At 41.0% G+C, this 18,051-nt stretch overlaps 1 long non-coding RNA gene across 11 annotated transcripts in view; it reads right to left on the bottom strand.

The window, feature by feature from the left end:
• The window catches only part of LOC102148207 (uncharacterized), a 48,616-nt gene extending 33,615 nt beyond the window's left edge, over positions 1-15,001 (bottom strand). For 6 of the 11 annotated variants that reach the window (XR_011431358.1, XR_011431368.1, XR_011431366.1 and 3 more), the window contains exons 1-5: positions 14,906-15,001; positions 13,662-13,832; positions 13,159-13,513; positions 12,449-12,504; positions 7,765-7,888 (exon numbers count right to left, since the gene is read on the bottom strand). This is a non-coding gene — a long non-coding RNA (uncharacterized lncRNA). Of the gene's footprint in view, positions 1-7,764; positions 7,889-12,448; positions 12,505-12,756; positions 12,982-13,158; positions 13,514-13,661; positions 13,948-14,566 lie in introns of all 11 variants that reach the window. The other 5 variants (XR_011431360.1, XR_011431364.1, XR_011431362.1 and 2 more) reach the window with 5 other exon arrangements.
• Positions 15,002-18,051: the final 3,050 nt, after the last annotated feature.

Raw genomic sequence — 18,051 nt, 5'->3', positions numbered from 1 at the left:
AGAGTCTACGTCCCTCTGCCTAGGCCTCAGTGACTGGCTCAACCAACAGAGTGCTGTGGAAGAGAGTTTCTGGGACTTTTGAAGCTAAGCCATAAGAAGCCTAGGTCTTTTGGAACATTTCTTCTGGGATGCTTTCTTTTGGAACCCAGCCATCACTTTGAGAGAAGCCCAAGTCACATAAAGAGGCCACATGTAGGCCCTCAAGTTGGCAGCCCCAAGTAAGAAAGCCAGCATCCCCTGCCATCCTAGAAGTGAACCATCTTGAAGTCCAGCCCAGTTGAGCCTATAGATGATCGCAGTCCCAGCTGACAGCTGACTGCACTTCCTAAGAGACCCCAGGAGAGAACTGTCAGGCCAACCACAGCCAACCCACAGAACAATAAGAGACAATAAAAAGTTCCTGTTTTAAGCTACTATACTTTGGTGTGGTTTGTTACACAACAATAGATAACTTCTTTCATCCTTACATGAGACATGAAGAACACTTCATCAAATGTTTGAGAGATTCATATGCCACTCAGAATGCATGCATATTTATAATCTATTTTCTTTATTTTAAAGATCACTTTATCATTCATTAGCCTTGAAACTGAAATCTGAATTCACCTTGATCAGAAATCCTAGGAAATGCTTAAGCAAATATTTTAAGCATTATCATATCTGGAGTACTGCTTCAGGATAAAATGATTATCAACGTGAAAAAAAATTGATGTGTAATTAGAAGATCAAGTTTAAATTCTAGCTCTGTCATTTATCACTGTGTGACCTAGGACAAGTTACTTAACATCTCTGATTCCCAGTTTCCAATGCTATAATGTATTTGAAAGATTTAGTGATGCCTGACAAAACATACTCAATAAATTTCTACTTCTTTCTTTCCTATGAAAGTTCTGTGCTCATAAGTGCAACCATGTTGAAGCTCATCATACTCCTTCCTAAAACTGAGTATTTTTATTATTTATCAAACATTTCCCTTGATAAATATTTCATAAGCTTCCACAGTTTTGCCTTTACTAGTGTGATCTACCGTACTTTCCCTGTGGAATAGCTTAACAGATTTTAGGGACTCACTCTGTTGCTAGATTCTCACAAGGGGGCTTTTCTGACGACGTTCTTTGGTTTTCAAGGACATGACCCTGTTTTAAGTTTTAAGTCTTGAATGTGGTTCCCTACTCTAGTGCAAATGTTAACAAGTGCATATCAAATAAGAGTTTTAAATCAGTTCATATGTTTACGTATTTAAGATATAATTGATAATATTACCCATTTGCTTTGATTTGAGATGACAAGTGATTAAAAAAATTTTAAAATTGAAATACATAGAAGCAAATTACCTTGCTTATTTGAATTTACCATTTTTGCATAAATAGGATGAACTAATTTAAGTTGCAGTTATCCTTTTAAATGACTTAACTGATGTCTGCTGAGATACTCAAGGCCACATGATTAGTGGAGTCATGCTGAACATCACTCTGTCTCATGGGGTTGAAAGTACAAGTGCACCTTGCAAAGCCTGGAGATATGATGCTGCAAGCTTGATCTTTTCTCTGTTAGTTTTTTTTTTCTGTTTTGTCTCCCTCACCTCACTCTAGGCTGCTTTATGTTTTCCAGAGGGACACACATTGCATTTGGAGATGTTCCTCCTTTTTCAACTCTATTCTTATTTTACGTCCTGTGCACTTGCTCTTGAACTTACATCACAATTCTGCAAAGGAAAAGCTGCTTATTCATCTGGAAACTTATGGTAGGAATCCCAAAGACAGTGCTGTAATGGAGACTGAAGTTCCTTTAGCAAATCCTGCTTTTTGATGAGCCTTTTAAAAATCTGGACAAGAGACTACCAGCTAGAGTACGTGGAATCCATAATTTCAGAAGAGTGTTTTTCAAACTGCACGTCCTGACCTATATGATTAGATTATGACAAGCACTTAATAAACAATGAAACAAAATGGAGTAGATAATATTAGAGGGTATCACATGTAATAAGGGGAAGTAAAGTTTCATAAAACTTTTGTATTAGTTTTGTGTGTGTGTGTCTGTATAGTGGTTTATATAAAAATTATTTCATTTTTTTTTTTCTAAGTTGCTGTCAAAGGAGTTTGAAAGCCACTGCCTTGGATTTAAAGCTATCTGAAACAGTTTTACAGTATACCAATTTGAAATGAAGCCCCAACAATATATTTAAAATATAAAAGTGTAGATAGCTTTTAGTTACATATTTTAAGGGGACTGGCAAGTTACTTTTCCTTAGAAGTCTAGCCTTGGGATGTCTGGGCATTTTCCAAAGGGCCAGGAACAAGTTATCCCAAGAAATGGTAGGAGCCCAAACTCTCTCTCCTTGGGAGGTCCTGAGGTAACAGGATCCTCATCTCATCTGTGATGCTGCTGTTGCCCTGTGGCAGTGGCTGTTGGAAGTACTGTGTCTTCCCTAACCAGATCAGAAGGACCTAGTTTTCTCAAGGTCTCAGGCTGCCAGCAAGATGGCATCGCACTTCTCCCTCATTCGTGGGACCTACACCCAGCCTGGAGAGCTGGAAAACTCCACCCTTAGCTCTGCTTTTTGCTAGAGAACCTCCCTTTTCCTTCCCACTGGGTCCTGGGAAGATGGGAGGCAGCAGTAACCATCACTTGTGTTTTATCCACACCAAGTGCGTCTGTTTTTGCGTGAAACCTGACTCAAGCAGAGGAGAGTTCCATCCCTGGAATTAGAAAATTAATTCTTAATGAGAGTAATGACCAATCTGCTAATGAGCTTTGGGGAGAGACGGCACATGTTCCTGCAGCTGATGGATGCCCCTTTTAGAGCATATATGATATCCTCCCCAGGTCTTCACTCAGCTGGGCTAAAGCACTTCAGAACCAAAAGAATCCTCAGGACAGGAAGGGACCCCCCTGACTTTTCTGGCTCTTGCCTCCTTGACATTTTCCAATTTCTCACTTTGCATTCTACTCTCTCTGCCATTAAAATGGCTGTCTATTAAACTGATTAGTGGAATCTGCCATATCATATCACAACTTTTTCCATCTGCTTATGGTTTTTAATTTTTTTTCATAGAAAGCCCTGACCTAAATCCTTTACTCTTCTTTTATAATGCTTTTATTCTCACCTTACTTCTGCTGAAAATCAGCCAAACTCCTTCATCACTGCCCCTCCCCCCAATCTTCATCAACATTCTCCTGTTATCCAGGTTTTTTAATATACTCTCAAGAGGGAGTTAACAAAGATGGACTAAATTTTTACATAGGACCTTTTTGTTTCATGTGACATTTTCAGTAGGAGCTTGCAGACAAATTAACAAAGCAAGGTAAAATTGTTACCAACATTAGAATCTGATTTTAAAATATTTTCTAGAGTTTAAAACGTGGCATAAAGCAGATTCCTATTTAAGAAAAAGGGCCTCATTATAAATTGTCATGAAGACCCTGAGACTGTCCTACAAAGCAGTGCTATGGGAGGATATGAGGCACAATCTGAGTCACCCCAAGAGTTAATTTAAATAGAGAAAGTGCAGGGCTGGCCCCAGGGCTGAGTAGTTAAGTTTGCATGCTCCCAGAAGGAGGGGGGGGGAGGAAGGGATTAAGGAAGGAAGGATAAATAAATGCATGAATAAATAAATAAATGGAGAAAGTGAGATCATCTCCCAAAGCACTAGAATTGATTTTGCCCTGAGCCTCTCCTTAGCTTTAAATTCTTATAATCACAGAATATAGAGAAAGAAGATACTTGGTGTTCATTCTAATTGCCCCATTTTACAAACCAAGATATCAAGGCTCAGAAGCATAAGGTCATTAAGATAATTCAGTTATTTGGTTGGTTATTAGGACTAGGGTGGTTTCAGAAAGGATGCAGAAAAGTGAAACTATTTGAGAGCTATTTAGAGACTGTCATAATCAGCACTGACTGACTGGCTGATGGTGGGATGAGACATTGGATACTAAGGGAGAGGGAAGATTCAAAGATGTTGCTTGAGTCTTTAGCTTTAGCATCTATGCAAATTGGAGGCATTCATTTTGAAGGAGGACATAGGAGAAAAAGTATCTGCAGAGAAAGACTGCAAGTTTAGTTGAGGAGTGCTGAGTTTTGGGCACCTTTGTAAAATCTAAAACAATGTACTACAATTGAATATGCACGGGAGAAAAACCAGAAGACTACTGAGTTCTCAAAGTTTAGCAAAGAGAGTGTCTCCAAGAGGACATTATCATCATCCACAGCCGCTGTAAGGTCAAGTGAGACAAAGATGGAAAGATGTCTATTAGGTTTAGCTGTAAGGAAGTCATTGTTGACCTTGGCAACTCCTAAAAGAAAACAGAGGGAAAAAGCTCCTTGATATCAGACTTGGTAATGGTTTTTGGATATAACACCAAAAGCACAGGCAATGAAAACAAAAATAAACAAGTGAGATTGCATCAAATTAAAATGCTTCTGTACAGCAAAGAAAACAATCAACAAAGTGAAAAGGCAACTTATAGACGGGGAGAAAATACGTGCAAATTATAATAATAATTATAAGGCGTAAATATCCAAAATACATAAGGAAATCATACAATTCAATAGCTAAAAAGCAAATAACCAGATTAAAAAAATAGGCAAAAGATCTAGGCTGACATTTCTCAAAAGCTATACAAATGGCCAACAAGTTTATGAAAATGTGCTCAACATCACTAATCCTCAGAGAAATGCAAATCAAAACCACAGTGAGATATCACCTCACACCTGTTAGAGAATGGTGATTACCAAAAGACAAAAGACAAGTATTGGTGAAGATGTGGAGAAAACGGAACCCTTGTACACTGTTGATGAGAATCTGAATTGGTAGAGCCATCTGAAGACAGTATGAAGGTTCCTCAAAAAACTAAAAATAAAACTACCCTATGATCCACCAATTCCACTTCTGGGTATATATCCAAAGGAAAAGAAATCAAGATCTCAAAGAGATATCTGCACTCCCACGTTCACTGCAGCATTATTCACAACAGCCAAGATGTGGAAATAATCTAAATGTCTGCTGATGGATGAATGAGTAAAGAAGATGTGGTATATATACACACAATGGAATATTATTCAGCCAAACAGAAAAGACAGAAATCCTGACATTTGCACCACATGGATAAAACTTGAGGGCATTACACTAAGGGAAATAAGCCAGTCACAGAAAGACAAATACTGTGGGATCTCAGTGCAATCTAAAACAGTCAAACTCATAGAAACAGAAAGTAGAATGGTGGTTTCCAGGGGCTGCAGTGATGGGAAATGGGGCACAAAGTTCAGTTATGCAAGACGAGTAAGTTATGGAGATCTAATGTACAGCAATGTGACTATAGGTAACAGCATTGTACTATATTCTTGAGATTTACCAAGAGGATAGATCTTAAGTATTCTCACCACAAAGAAATAAAGGTAACTATGTCAGGTGATGGATATGTTAATTAGCTTGATTGTGGCAATTAATTCATAATATATACCTGTATCAAGACATCAAGTTGTACACCTCAAATATATACAATTTTTATTTGTCATTATGTGTCAATAAAGATGGAAAAAAGGCACAAAAGCCATGAACAGACATCTTACTGTCTAAGGATATACAGATGGCATATGAACACTGAAAAGATATTTAACATCACCAGGCATTAAGGAAATGCAAATTAAGACCATGAGGAGATATCACTATACACCTATTATAACATAACCACAAATACAAAAAATAGTGGCAATACCAAGTACTAGGAAGGACAGGAAGTAACTGGCTTTCTCATACAATGCTGCTGGAAATGCAAAATGGTACTCCCACTCTGAAAAACAGTTTGGCAGTTTCTTAAAGAACAAAATATATACTTGCCATACAACACCAATCACACTCCTGGGCATTTATCCCAGAGAAACAATAATTTATGTTCACCTAAAAACCTGAACATGAACGTTCATAGCAGCTTTATTCATTAAAGCCCAAGACAAGAAAGAACCAAGAAGTTCTTCAATAGAAGAATGGCTCAACAAACTACAACACATTCACACAGTGGTATACTATGTAGTAATAAAAGAAACAACTGATACACACTACAACTTGGACTGATCTCAATCTCACATCAAATAGTCTATGATTCCATTTATATAACATTCTTGAAATGGAAAAATTATAGAGCTGAAGACCTAATAAGTAGTGGGCAGGATTAGCGAAGGTGTGGGAGAAGGACGGGTATGATTATAAAGAGGCAGCACGAGAGAACCCTTTGTGGTGATAGAAGAATTCTGTATCTTGATTGTGGTGATGGTTACACGAATCTCCACATGTGACAAAACGGCCCTAAGCTATTCACACACATTGTACCAGTGTCTGTTTACCGGTGTTCAGACTATATTATGGTTATCTAAGACATAACCATTGGGGGAAACTTGTGAAGAGTACAACTGTGCTAATTCCTGTGAATCTATAATTATGTCACATAAAAAGTTATTTACAAAGTATATGTAAAAGCCAAAAATAATCTGAAAACATTTTCTTCTTAAAAAGGCAAGCTAGAGATGGAGAAAAAAGTTTGCAAAAATACATTTGATAAAGGTCTGAACTTCTTCAACTCAACAAGACCAAAACAAAGTAAACACAATAAAAAATAGGCTAAATATTTGATCAGACACTTCATTAAAGGAGATTATAAATGGTTAAAAAGCAAATGAAAAGAAGTTCAACACTGAGTCACCAGGGAAATGCAAATTAAAACTCAGTAAGATACAACCAGACACCAACTAGAATGGCTAAAAATATTAAGACTTACCAGAGCATCTGTTGGTAACCAGAGAGCAGTGAGAACTCTCAGACATTGCTTATAGGCATGAAAAACAGTAGAGCCAGCTTGGACACATTTGTAGCTTCTCACACAGTTACAGATAAACTTACCAGAAGACCCAGCAAGCCCAGTCCTAGGTATTTACACAAGAGAAATGAAAACACGTTGACACAAAAAATCGTTTGTAAATATTCATTGCAGCTTTACTCATAATTGCCCCAAATGGAAAAAAGGCCATGTGTCCATCAACTGAAAGGAAAACAAACTGTGGTTCATGCACACAAGGGAACACTACTCAGAACAGAAAGAATAAACTAATGATTCACATACATGCATGAGTCTCAAAAGCAGTCTGCTGAGTAAAAGAAGCCAGACAAACGACAGCCTATACTTGGGGCTGGCCCGGTGGCATAGTGGTTAAGTTCGTGGGCTCTGCTTTGGTGGCCTGGGGTTCATGGGTTCGGATACCAGGCATGGACCTAGCATCACTCATCAAGCCACGCTGTGGTAGCAGCCCACATAAAATAGAGGAAGATTGGCACAGATATTAGCTCAACTAAAATCTTCCTCAAGTAAAAAGAGGAGGATTGGCAACAGATGTTAGCTCAGAGCCAATCTTTCTCATACACAAAAAGAGTCTGTGATTCCATTGATATGAAAGTGGAGAAAAGGCAAAACTACTGCAATAGAAAACAGACCAGTGATTGTTCTCAGGCATCAGAGAGGTAGGGGTGGAGGGAGGGGACTTACCGTAAAGGAGTACAAGGATCTTTCTGGGATGACGGAAATATTCCAAATCATGATTTTGATGATGGTCATCTATTATATCATTTTTGAAACCTCACTCACTTGTACACTGAAAAGTGCTGAGTTTTATTTTCTCTTATACACACCTCGACAAAACTGGTTAATAGTTAAAAAAGAAAACACAAAATCTGCAGACTAAAGGGAGTCACATGGTAAGGTCTGCTCACCCACCAGACAAGGCAACTGTAGTTCTCCAGCATCACCACGTCTCTGTACAGGGTCCTCTGTGCAGACTCCACCTGCTGCCACTCCTCCTGGGGAATTCCGCAGTCACATCCTTGAATGACACTGATACCTGCGATAGCACATTTCTATTCAATGTGAGGGTCCAGAAGCAGTGACATAGAGAACACTTTTAGAAACTAAGTCTTACTATGTTTACTGTTCACAATTTAAAACAAAATGCTATAAAGGATGACCATCACGGGGCCCTAATTCTGTCTTATACTTTGAGGAGATGTACATCATCAGTAAAAAAAAAAATTATTCTCATGCCGATTTATTTATATTTATTTTTATTTTATATATGTATATTGTCGCTTAATATAATAATGAGAAACCTTAATGCCTTATTTTTTTAGGTAAAGTTATTATAAACAGGATTCTTGTATATATTTCCCATACACCAATGGATTACACTGAGCACTCTGCAGAGTATACACACCCCAGCCTGGAGATCTCTTCTGGGGTAATAGGAAACCAGCAGGAGACACATGTAAGCCCAGGGAGGCATTAAACATCACTGGAGTTTTATTTCAGGAGCAATGCTCTAGAACAGGATTTCCTCAACACGGCATTACCAACACTGTGGACCAGACGATGCTATTTTTGTGGAAGACTGTGCTGTGTATTTTACGATCTTTTTCAGTATCCCTATCTTCTACTGATTGGATGCCAGCAGCATCCCCAGTTGTGACAATCAAAACTATCTCCAAACATTGCCAAATGTCTCCTGGGGAGGAAAACTGACTGCAGCTTGCAACCACTGCTCTACATGAATAGTGGACAAGGTCTTAAGCAGCAAAACAAAAGACCTAATTTAAGAAATTATGATATTAAGGCAAAGCAACAAAGATAAAGAATGGGAAACTAATTCTTACAGAAAACAAAGTCTGGTCATCATTTTCTTGTGCAACTACACACAGAGATGCTCCACAAGCAAATGGGTGGATGCTGAAGCCATACACAGAGACCAAAAGAATAAATAAGAGTCAGAGGTTGGGTCACGGTGAGGCAGATGTTTTTCATTTGTACCCAAAATGCTGGTAGAACATACAAATGGAATTATTTATTTCACTATTATTGCATGCTTTTGAAACAGAGAGGGAGGTCTAAAACAAAAATTAGAACTTAGGAGACATTAGTCATTTAGATGGCAACTGAAGTCATCAGAGAAAAAGTCCTGGTTGAGAAAGGACATAGAAACTGAGGAGAGAAAAGGCACTAAATACAGAATTCAGGGAAATAGCAAAATTGAAGAGGCAAGCATAAAATGAACAGGCCATGAAGGGTGAGAAAGAATTTCTAACTGGTGGAATGAGAAAGCATAAAGATTAAAGTACTGGAAATTAAGAGAAGAGAGATTTAGAAGCATTAATGACTCCTCTAGTTCAAGGGAATAGCCTGGGCACAGACATTTACATCCCCTGCCTCCATAAACACACTCAGATAAAATACAAAACCTACTATAAAAGTACAACAAAAAAGGATTGCAGAGAAACATCCCAGAAGGCTGCCCGAAAAGTTGAACAAATTTTGGAAGACAGAGGGTAAGGTCGTATTAGATAACAAAGACAGGACAATGTAGCCCACAATCTAATGCAAACAGAGAAGTGGGCAAGAAGGAGCAAGGCACTGATGAGAACCCAGAAAGAAGTCCAAGCTTCAAATGAACAAGACCTGGAACAAAGTGCATGGTGGGAAGAACGATTAACAGAGTAAACTTCCTGTTTGAACACAGGTGACATCATTCAAATGAGCAAGGAAAGGCTGGAGACTAATGTCACAGGGATAGCTGGAGGCCACCTGGGAAAAGATAGTCAGATCTCTCAAGCCAGAGCAGGATAAAATAAAATGCATTCAAGATTGAAATGCAAGAAATAAAATCACATTCTAGAGGACTACACAGAAAATGATTTTACAACGTTAGAGTGGGAAATGCCCAACTATGACTGAAAATCCAGGAATCAGAAAAGAAAAAGATGCTAAATTTGACAACATAAAAATCAAATGCCAGGGCTGGCCCGGCAGTGTAGTGGTTAAGATCGTGCGCTCCACTTCAGTGGCCTGGGGTTCACGGTTTCAGATCCCAGGCACAGACCTACACACTGCTCATCAAGCCACACTGTGGTGGCAGCCCATATAAAATAGAGGAAGATTGGCACAGATATTAGTTTAGGGACAATCTTCCTCAAGCAAAAAGAGGAAGACTGGCAACAGATGTTAGCTCAGGGACAATTTTCCTCACCAAAAATAATAATAACAAAAAAAAACTTTTGTTAAATCGTGAGCCAGATAAAAATACAAAAAACTGCAGGAATATTGCACAATTTATTTCACAGAAAAAGGGCTATAAGGGTATACTGGATACAGTCATTAAAATCAGCACATAAATATGAGAATGGATAAGGGATAAAGGGTTCAACAACAAAGAACTATAGTGAACTATCAACAAAAAACAACGATGCCCCACCTATTCATGAGAAGAGCAAAGCTTACAGAACTAAACTGAGATCAGCTGTAAGTCACACTGGTGAAAATCCAAAGTTTGATGCACACTCTATTTGCAAGGTTGTGAGGAGGAAACACACTCCCCCAGACTCTTGGCTCTACCCTCAATCACACCCACAACCCAACCACTTCAAAGTTAACTAAGGGCCTTATGATCATCATTCCTTGCTAGGACTACAGAAATGGCCTCCTACATTGTATCTACTTCCAGGACTGCCCCACTAGAGTCTATTTTCAAACAGCAGACAGAGTTATTCTTTTCAACTCTAAGTCTAAACTCTCCTTTTGACTCAGAAGTATAAAAACCTAAACCCTCTGAATTACCGAACTAAATGGAGAGAGATACTGTGTTCATAAACTAGAAGACTCATGATCAAGATGTAATTTCTCCCCAAATTGATCTACACTACAAATTCTCCGAGTCTGTGCAATGAAAACCAAAATCTCAGCAGGTTCTTTTGAGATAAGAAAGCTGATTTTTAAAACATTCTGTAAAGATTCAAAGGACCTAGAATATCCAAAACAATTTTTAAAAAAAACAAAGTTGGAAGACTTTCATTACCTGATTTCAAGACTTACTGAAGAGACACTCATCAAGACAGTGTGGTATTAGCAATAGGATTAACACAGACCATCAGAAGTGAACAGGGGCCAGCCCTGTGGCTGAGTGGTTAAGTTCACGCACTCCGCTTTGGCAGCCCAGGGTTTTGCCAGTTTGGATCCTGGGAGTGAACCTAGCACTGCACACCAGGCCATCCTGCGGCAGCATCCCACACAGCGCAACCAGAGAGACCTACAACTAGAATATACAACTATGTACTGGGGGGCTTTGGGGAGGAGAAGAAAGAAAATAAAATTGGCAACAGTTGTTAGCTCAGGTGCCAAGTTTTAAAAAAAAAAGACCAGTCTACCAGCCCAGGATTCCCTCTACGACAGAAGCACCAAATGCACCATCAGGGATGGCAAAGTTGAAAAAAACAAAGAAGACGTGAACAGAGTCTGAAACAGACCATACCTACGTTGCTGGTTGATTTCCCACAGAGATGCCAAGGTAATTCAATGGAGAAAGGATAGTCTTGCAGCAAATGGTGCTGACAAGGGGGCTGTGCAGAGCTAGAGAGCACAATATGGCAAGGGCCTGTTCCTCTACTCCCGAAGTTTACAGTCCACTGCCAGCACAAAATATCAAGACCCCCAATACTGAAATTCTAGGTTTCAGATTGAACCAACTAGAACACATTTTGTCCTTTTCTGATTAGCAGCTTTATACTAAAACAGAATTTAAAAGCTGATCAGAAAAGAAAATTATGGATACAATGGATAAAAGACTGAAACCTTAAGAGAATAATATCAATCAATTCATGAAAATACACTGAAAAACATACATAAAAATGAACAGTTTTCTATGAAAATGTAATGACCAAAGTCATACCAAGAAAAAAATACAAATCTGGTATAGCCTTATGATGAATAAATTAATCAAAATCTTCACACAGAAAGTCTTCACAAGGCTCAAATTTACAGGTGAGTTTCACAAAAGCTATATGTAACACAATTTCCTTATCTAAATTATTAGAAAAGAAAAGGAGCAGAACCATTTTCCTTTATGAGACTGTGACCTTGATACCATAATTGAACAGAGAAACTAGAAAGTACAGTCTAATCCGACCTGTGGATACAGAAATAAAAATCCTAAATAGAGTATTAGCAAAAAGCCCTAGGAAAATATGTAAGAAGCAACTTACCACACTTAACAACTAGGGTCTATACAGGAATTCAAGTTCATATTAGAAAATCCATTGTACCGTTTACAGTATCCATAGATAGAAGGAAATAAACTATAGCTTTACTCCAATAGCTGCACAAAGGGAATCAATATAATGCATTGCAGTCATGACTAACACGAAATCTCAGCAAACTGGTGCCCGGAGGGAACCTACTTACCCTGACAAGGTCACTTACAAAAGCTGACAGCAAACATCATAGTTAATAGTCAGACAGGGTATATTTTCCCTCAAGATTGACTTGATCTATTTCTATTTGTCCTTTTTCCATATCATGCATGGATCCTTCTAAACCTATAAATCCCTTACAATACAAAGTGGGGAATGGAGAAAGCGGTCACCTGAGGGACGTTCACTTTCTGTGGCTCCTGGGCGAGTGTAGAGAACTGTGGCTCAGCTAAGGGGACAGAAAGAAGACAGGGGTCCTGAGATTTGACCTGCCACAGCTCCTAGAGTCACCTCCCCACATCTCAGCACCTCAGCTGGGGATCATCCTCCCCTAGACATAGGGCCATCTGTGCCTCGAAAAGGCATGAGGAGGATGACAGACAGGCGGCACCACCTGTCTTTGTGTGACTCTGAAATGATCATCTGCAGTTTTTTAATGAATGAATATAAACTTTTCTTGATTGATTTAATAATAACGCACGGGGGCCGGCCCAGTGGCGCAGCGGTTAAGCGCGCATGTTCCACTTCGGTGGTCTGAGGTTTCCCAGTTCAGATTCCGGGTGCAGACATGGCACTGCTCGGCAAGCCATGCTGTGGTAGGCGTCCCACATACAAAGTAGAGGAAGATGGGCAGATGTTAGCTCAGGGCCAGTCTTCCTCAGCAAAAAGAGGAGGATTGGCAGCAGTCAGCTCAGGGCTAATCTTCCTAAAAAAAATATTAATAATAACGCATGGGTCCTTCTAACAGAAAGAAATAAAAACAACAGATTAGTTGAATTAAACTACACGAAAGGATAAGACACCATTCTTTCATTAAAATTAACTTAGAAGAAAAATAGTCAGTATACATTATTTATCTATTTTTCTCAGTAATACTATTCACCTCCTGGTACAGACAATTCACAGAAAAGAGATGGGATGCCTGAAGGCAGGAACTTTTTTAATTGTTCGTTTCAGCAGGGATGTATTCCTCAGAAGGCCCCTTTGATAAGATACTTTTGGTGACTTATTTATGAGAGAGGGAACTGCAGTTTTCCTTCTGACTCTGTCACAAATCGGGTTTCCCTGGACAAGTCACTGAAACTTTCAGGCCCAATGTCTTCAAAGTTTTCAAGAGAGTTGCAAGTAGATGACTTTGGAAAATCCTTCAAGCATCATTATTCTGGGATCCTGCGAGGTCAGGATGATGTCATTAATGTCACATGTGGTGATGGACACGTCTGACAGCAGCGCAGCCTCTGTAAAGAGCAGGGGCCATTTAAGGGGACCAGAGCCAGAACCTCTTCCCTCTGCCTGGTTGTTCCTGTCCCCCGGACCTCGCCCTCACAAGCTCCCCAACAAAGCAGCCTTTCCTGAGCAGCCTGCCCCTGGGCCACCCCAGCTCACCTGCTCTTCTCAGGGACGAACAAACCCTCCACTGTCACACGGTGTGGCGGCTCCTGAAGGTGGCATCATCACCAAGTCTGGCTCATTCTGGGCAAGGGGATCAGAACAGCTTCTGACCTTGCAAATCTAGGACCTGCTCTTTCTGGGCTCTTCTGTCTCCACTCTGAAGCTCTGGAGAGAGGTCTAAGGTCAGAGGGGTGCTCTCCTCCAGGTAAGACTCCTGCACAGAGGCCCCTGCTTCCTGCCTCACAAGGGTTGCTTTGTTCAAGGAAACTGGGAGGTGGATCTGGGAAATAAATTCACGTTAGAGGCCAAAGACTGACTCTTAAAATTCACTATAATATCAGACTTGAAGGACATCCCGTCAGTGCAGAAGGGGCCAGGCCCCTCTGTCTGACCCAAGGGACCTGAAGAGACACTAGAAATCCCAGGGTACATGTAACACACGGTGGGATTCCATCCACATCCCTTCCCTTACATCCCTGGGGATGTGGGGACAGGCCATGTTCCTAAGAGCCAGGAAGGCCGCCGTGCCAGTCTTGGGCGGGTGTGACATCAGACAAAGCCTGAGGCTGAAGGGAAGCCACCTGCCCTTGAACCCAAATCCCGCGCTGCGACCTCCCGACCCAGCCCATCGGGCCACCAACCTGAGCCTGGGCGCTGGGGAAGCGGTCGTGAGGGCACATCAGGCCATCTAGCGACACCAACAAACTGACTTCCAACTACGGCAGCAGCTGTCCCTTACCCAGGGCTTCCTACCCGGCCCTCGCCTAAATACTGTACAACGATGACTCGGACCTCAAAACGACGCCGTGAGACGGCGCTATTAATCTCACGCCCACGTGAGCACGCTGACCCAGGCCCTTCTGTCGCCCCTGCTCGGAGGTGACAGAGCCGGGACTTACCGGGTCTTTCGGGCTCCGGAGCTCGGCTGCCCCGCAGACTCGGGCCCCATCCGCGTTTTAACCGGCCTCCCGCCGCCGACGTGGGCTTTTTTGGGGTTGGGCTGCAGGAGAGCCGGGCACACTGTCCCCGCACGCCCGGGCCGCCCCAGCGCCCACTCCTAACTGGCTCCGCCGCACCTGCGCCCCGGGAGCCCGAGGTCCCCCACCCGCCACCCCGCCGAGGTCCGGCCTGGGCACACACATGGCGCTGGGGGAGACGGGCCTCCCAGCCCTTAGGGTTCCCCCTCACTCTCACCCCAGGCGAGCCGTTTACTTTCTGAGGAGACTCAGGCAACTTACAGTAACCGCGGACTCTGGAGAAGACGAGGGAGGAGGCGGGGCTACGGCTGCACATGCGCAGAGGGAGCCCGGACTCCCCTTCCCAGAGTGCCGCGCGGTGAGCCAGAAGGATTCAAGACTACATTTCCCATAGGCCTCAGCGCCCCTTTTGAGGTTGTTCTCTCAGCGCCTCAGCTTTTCAGAAAGCTGGAGAATGATGTGCTCTCTGAGCCGTAGCCCGAAGAATTTAAGGGTTAAACCTGAACTGTGCCACTAAATGCGAAGGGTGGTCCTCTATTGGCTCATGATTGAAATAGCATTTTTTTGTGAGTCAGTTGTAGATAGATTGGGGAAAATTGAATATGGAATGGATATTGAAAATATTAAAATTACCGTTAGTTAGATGAAGTGTGAAAAAATTTTGGAGTTATGTAGTAAGTTTTATTTTGGAAAAAACAGCCATGACGACTGAAGTATTTAGGATTGAAATTATATAGCTGTAAAATTAGAGTTTTTCAACCTGGAAACTTCTCCCCTTTACAGCCTTCGGATTCACCAACCCCTGAGCCTGGTCCCAGAGCCCCTGGAGCCCAGGGTGGAGGTTCTACTGGGGGTGGAGACAGGGGCTCCAGGCGTAGACCTTTACAGGAAGGCTGTTGGTTTTTAAATGTTAACACTGTTTCTTGCCGAATTCTCTGATTGTTTCAACAAATGTTCATGTTAATCATCTTGGATTTCCGTGCACATAACGAAGAGTTTGCTTGCTTTTGCCTGACATTTATTATTTTTTGTCCTTCTTTAACGAATTACAAATAAAAGCACAACAATTCTGGTCAAACTATATTAAATCAATCATAATAGACTTTATCATGAAAGTGACTAATGGAGAAAAAGTGGTCGCTACGTATGTTCATTTAACAAACATTTATTGAAAACCTGTGGTGCAATAGACATCATTCTAGATGCTTGGATAGCACCATCAAATAAAAGAGATTAAATTCCCTCCCCCCATGGAGTTTATGATCATGGTTGTTGTGGGGACCTATTAGGGTCCCCTCAAGAAACAGATGTCAATTGTCAAGAAACAATAGAACACTTGAGGAGAGTCTACTAACAAGACTATAAAAACATGAGTAGGGTGAGTGAGGCATCCTGTAACTAGTGATGGTAGGGAGTCATCATCACTCCAGGCCTATAATGAGGGTAGGTTATATTACCAGACCCTGGCAGAAAAGGTCACCCTTATGAGAGCTGTGGCCTTAGGAAGAGAAACGCTGTAATGGCCGTTACATGGCTCAGCACAGACAGCCAAAGGAATAAATACCCAAATCTCACTGGTTGTCATCCCTCTAATGTCCCATTCTCCGTTGAGTGTTTGTAAACTCCATTCACTACCTATTCCTACAATTCCATCCATCTACATCTCCTCCAGACCTTTTTGTCACCAATTTTCCAGTCTTATTCTTTTCTAGCTCCCTACTACTGGTCAATTCATTGAGCTACTGGACATGAATCAAGACAAATCTAAACTCAGGATGTGTCTCTTCTTCACAAAGTCAACACCTAAATATACCTCCTTAGACTCTGCCCACTGGGGAGATTTCTTTTCACCACATCTTTCGGAACCACCCCTAAGTGAGACTGTAGTTGCAGCAGCCTTATCTTCCGATGATGCCACCACACATGGTGGACTCAGTTTGAAGGAGATTCGACTGGTTTGTGGCCACAGATCTCCCTTGGGGACTTCTGGGGAATGATTAATTGTATATCCTTGTGACTAAGTTGTGAGGAATTTTGTCAAAGGGACCCAGCCTCCTGTTCAGCTGAAGCCTCCTGTCTATAAAGTAGGATATATCAAGGACTGGGAAAGAGGATCTGAATCCCTGTTATGATGACTTGTGTTAGTTTTCTGCCCGACAGACCCAGAATTTCATATATATATAGATATATATCTTAAGAAGTATCTTAGTAGGGTGTCCATCTATTTCATTTCAATAGACTTCATGATCAAAGAGTCACCACCACAGATTCCTTCAGGTCACTACAAAAGATGAGTGCACAAAAGAAATACGGAGAGTTTTAAAACATGTTTGTCAGGATTCCAGTAAAGAAATATATATTTCATTGATATGAAATGCAAGTTGGGGTGCTCCTGAGTCCACAGGGAGTATACTCGTATTGATAAATTTGGCCCTATCCAAAAATAATAATTCATCCTCCCTGGTCTAATTTCCTAAGGACCCACCTTCATATATGCTACCTATTTCTGCTTGTACTATTGAGCAAGATCTTGAGCTCCTTTTGTGTATTGTGTTTTTATTTCTGGGTTAAACCTTGCAATTTTCCTCCAGGCATAGCTGTTTTTTAATTCTCATTATGGGCCTGGAGTCAGTAAGAGAGGTTGTACAGGTAGGCCCTGAGGAGAGGGTGCATCCCCTCTCAGGGGTGAGTTATACTGGGATCACCCCTTAGGATTTGGAGAGAGAGAAAAGTGAGAGAGCCACTGTCAGAAGTCAGTTAATCTTCACTTCTTTTTCTCAGCTCATCACAAGCAGTGACTTTTAGTAACCTTAAAGACCTTAAAATCACATACATAATATATATACATATACATATATCACATTTTTTTATCTGTTCATCCAGAGATAGACACTTAGTCTGTTCATCCATAGATGGACACTTAGGTTGTTTCCATCTTTTGGCTTTTGTGAAAAATGCTGCAATGGACATGGGAGTGCAGATACATCTGAAGATAGTGATTTCCTCTCCTTTCTATATTTACCCAGAGGTAGGAGTATTGGATTATATGTTAGTTCTATTTTTAATTTTTTGAGGAACCTCCATACTGTTCTCTATAGTGGCTGCACCAATTTACACTCCCACAAACAGTGCACCAGAGTTCCCCCTTCTCCACGTCCTTGCCAGCATTTGTTAGCGCTTCTTTTTTTGATACTGGCCATTCTAACAGATCTGAGGGTACATCTCATTGTGGATTTGATTTGCATTTCCCTGATGCTAAATGATACTGAGCACCTTTCCATGTACTTGTTGGCTATTTGTATGTCTTATGTGGAAAAATGTTTATTCAGTTACTTTGCCTATTTCTTAATCAGATTATTTGGGTCTTTTTGCTATTGAGTTGTATGAGTTATTTATATATTTTGGAT

This window comes from Equus caballus, chromosome 23 (genome assembly GCF_041296265.1).
Source record: "Equus caballus isolate H_3958 breed thoroughbred chromosome 23, TB-T2T, whole genome shotgun sequence".
Classification (NCBI taxonomy): Eukaryota; Metazoa; Chordata; class Mammalia; order Perissodactyla; family Equidae; genus Equus; species Equus caballus.
Note: the sequence above shows the minus strand (reverse complement) of the source record. Positions and strands in the feature narration are given on the sequence as shown.